The sequence below is a fragment of the Diceros bicornis genome, chromosome 18 (assembly GCF_020826845.1).
Source record: "Diceros bicornis minor isolate mBicDic1 chromosome 18, mDicBic1.mat.cur, whole genome shotgun sequence".
Classification (NCBI taxonomy): Eukaryota; Metazoa; Chordata; class Mammalia; order Perissodactyla; family Rhinocerotidae; genus Diceros; species Diceros bicornis.
Genome location: NC_080757.1, coordinates 12,162,925 through 12,166,515, shown reverse-complemented (window position 1 = coordinate 12,166,515; position 3,591 = coordinate 12,162,925).

Sequence of the window (3,591 nt, the reverse complement as noted above, 5' to 3'; positions counted from 1 at the left end):
TAGTACCCCCTCCCCCCCAGCCCCTGCAAAACCAATGACTACATTCCCACTACTTCCCCTGGTAGCCACACGTGGCTGCGTGCACCCCAGCACCCTCAGGGTCTACTACAGCACAGGCACAGGGCAGACACAACCAATGTTTGCCGAATTTAAGCAATGAATGAATTCTCAAGCGACAATACTCTTTAAAAAGTTACATAAGTTGTCCTCCACCCTCACCCTCCCCACCCTCCCCGGCTTTTTTCCATAAGGGCCCGTCTTCCTCCCTCTGTGCATTGTTGACCCCCTTCTCCCCTTCCCGCGGCCTACTCTAGCAGAAACACTACCTTTCACCTGAGCTATTTTAGCGCTGAACAGATCTCTCGGATATCAGCATCCAGGCATGTCCCCACACCAGCATAAGCTTGCCGCCACAGTTCGCGAGGACAGCCCTCCCACAGACCCCGGCCAGGACCCCTCATTCTGCGTAGGGCACGAGCTATGGGTCTGCATCCCTGGAGGTCTGCAGCTGCGGGTCTCACGCCATCCAGGACACGACGGGAGCGTGGCTTCCTATGAGGACAGCTCCTCCGGCAATGAGGCTCGGCTCGGCTTGGCAGCAGCAGCAGCAAACCCTAAAGCAGGAAAAAGGCGCAGTCCGGGTCAGCCTGAACCCCTGGGGGCGCGGCACGCTGTGCAGACGAATGCCACCCACCGCCTCTAGCGCCCCGGTGGCGTCTGTTCCACACTCAGGTCCGCCAGCTCCCGCGCTCCGAGCTCTGTCTGCGCTAGCTCAGGGGCACAGCTGGCTCCTCTGGAGCGATGCAGCATCACAGGGCTCGGCCCAGCCCGGGCCTGGGCGCCGACCCTCCCCACGGGGCCCTCTCTGGAAGGCCGCGGGCCTGGGTCTGGCTGATCCCTGGGAGACCTCGAGCCCACCCACCGACTTGCAGACTGGGCAAGAACAGAAAGGGACGCTGAGAGGGGGCGGCCAAAGGGGTCTCTACTTTCCAGGCTCCCAAAACCCACTACCCTAGGCCCACCCATCAAAAGGACCACGCGGGGTGAGATTACCCCCAGGGCTCGAAAACCTCTCCCGAAAGGAGAGCGGCTGGAGGGCTGCAGCCCCACCCCTGGACATCCTGTTCCACAGGGACCAAGGAACACATAAGGTATTCAGGACGTCTCCCCAAATCACAAAACATTTAAGCGCACAAAATATGATTAAGCAACAGCCCCCAAATAAGGTTAAGAGAACTATCCCGGTGCAAACTGCACCTTATCCCGGGGATGGCAGTTGTCAGTCGTCGATTCTTCTTTTCTCCTGGGAGAACGGGCAACAAAGGGCAGAGAGGTACACAGACGGATATCTAGACATGGAATAGAGGCTGTTCCCCCAAATCACGTGATGACGAAGTAGCGAATACCCCCAAACACAAACCACGAAGTTGAGTGCCTCAGCTATTTTCATTCCCACTCACCAGCCCCACCCCACCCCCAACCCCGTCTGGTCCTTCCTCTCCCCACCTGCCCGGAGGCCTCGGCGAGCGACGATGTGCGAGTTCGACAGCGAATCAAAGGCAAGCAGAGAGCGCAGCCTGGGACAGGGGCCCGGTCCCTCCCGCGTCCTCTTGGAGCAGCTCCGGCCGCGACCTCCTACGCGAGGCCGCCCCCGGGGGCGCGTCCAGCTGAGCTTTCTCGTGGGCGACGCGGGTGACGCATGAGGCCGGCTCCGGACCTCCGCGGACTAAGCCCGGGCAAACCCGGCGCAGCGGCCCCCCATCCCTGAGCCGCAGGGGCTGGGGTCCGCGGGCGCGCGGTGGCGCGGCGAGGGGGCACTCGGGGGCGCGCGGGAAGGGAGAGGGACCCTGGTGGGGGGCGCGAGGAGGGGCTCGGCGACAGGGGCTCGGCCCCTTCCCGGAGTTCCCCCACCATCACTCCCCTCCCCGCCAGCCCGTCGCAGCCTGAAGCTCCAGAAATCTATTGGCAAAGCGGGAGCCGTTTCCATGGCAGCCAGCAGGGAAGTGGGGCGTGTCTTGGAGCAAGAGACAGGCTAGAAGCAAACAAGGGGAGCGGGGGGGGGGGGGGGGGGGCACAGATGCACGTCTGCCTGGGATCCCAACTCTAATAGCGACGGTTGAAATTTTGAGGAAAAGGCAGCGAGCTGGGAAACAAATCCTGGCTCTATTACCCACTAGACATGTGATCTTGGAAAAGTCTAAACTTAACCTCTCTGAACTTCCGTTTTCAGATCGGTAAGAAAGGGATACTACTACTTGCGTCAAAGGGTTATTTGAGGATGACATGAGCCAATGTGTGTGAAGTTGTTGGTGTAGGGCTGGTAGACAGCTGCTCATTCAGTGAACAACCATGAGACAGTCAGTCAACAAACCCCACTTTCATTGTGCCTGAGGCTGTTCTAGGTGCTGGTGATAACAGAGGCTACAGAGTATCTGCCCTCAAGCAGTTTATATTCCAGTGGCAAGGAGCCAAGAAATCTGTAAATAAATACATTTACAAGATAATTTCAGGTACTGTTAAGTGCTTTTTAAGAAAATTAAAATTGGGGAGCATGATAGTTGCGGGGTCGGGGGAGGTTGGGGGGTGGAGAACTTTGGTTAGGATGCTTAGGAGCATTTCTGAGGAGGTGACATTTGAGTCAGACCTTTGCCCACAGACACCCTTGCTGTTGCAGTACTGCTATGGGTTTATGCCCTACAAACACAGGAATTCTGATAAACTTATATGTCTCCTTCCACCCCTACTTCCGATCTCTACAGTCATATGTGTTTATATACACACTGTCTCTCCTTGACCAAACTTTACTCAGGCTCCTCTGAATCCTCTTCCCAACTTTTTTTTTTTCTTTTTTTTTTCTTTTGGTGAGAAAGATTAGCCCTGAGCTAACATCCGATGCCAATCCTCCTCTTTTTGCCAAGGAAGATTGGCCCGGGGCTAACATCTGTGCCCATCTTCCTCTACTTTTATATGTGGAACGCCGCCACAGCATGGCTCAATACACATAGGTCCGTGCCTGGGATCCAAACCTGTGAACCCCAGGGTGCCGAAGCAGATTGCGAGAACTTAGCCACTATGCCACCAGGCTGGCCCCTAGCCTTGACTTTTGAACTTCCGTGTCCTTCTTTGCATTGTCCAATTTTTTCAGGAATTCTGTGAAGTCAGTTTAGCCAGAATCTCCCACCCATGATATCTGATCATCCCGGTATCTGATCAAATTCCTCATCCTCCACCATCCCCCACGTGACATCGGATCACTGGCCTGCCTTCAGCAAGAATTTTGTTACTTCAGTTTAGCAAAGAGTTATCCTACCCTCTTAGTAGTTTTTCACCCACCAACAAACACCCCACTTCCACCACGACCCTCACCCCACTCTGCTCCTTGGCTATAAATCCCCAACTTTTCCTTGTATTCGGAGTTGAACGCAATCTCTCTCCCCTCTTGCAAAACCCCATTTGCTTCGCTGCCCCACTTGGGTTCCCAGGCACGGCACCACACCACTCATCTATCAGTGGCCATGCTATGGCGGCATCCCACATGCAAAATAGAGGAAGATTGGCAACAGATGTTAGCTCAGGGCGAATCTTCCTCAG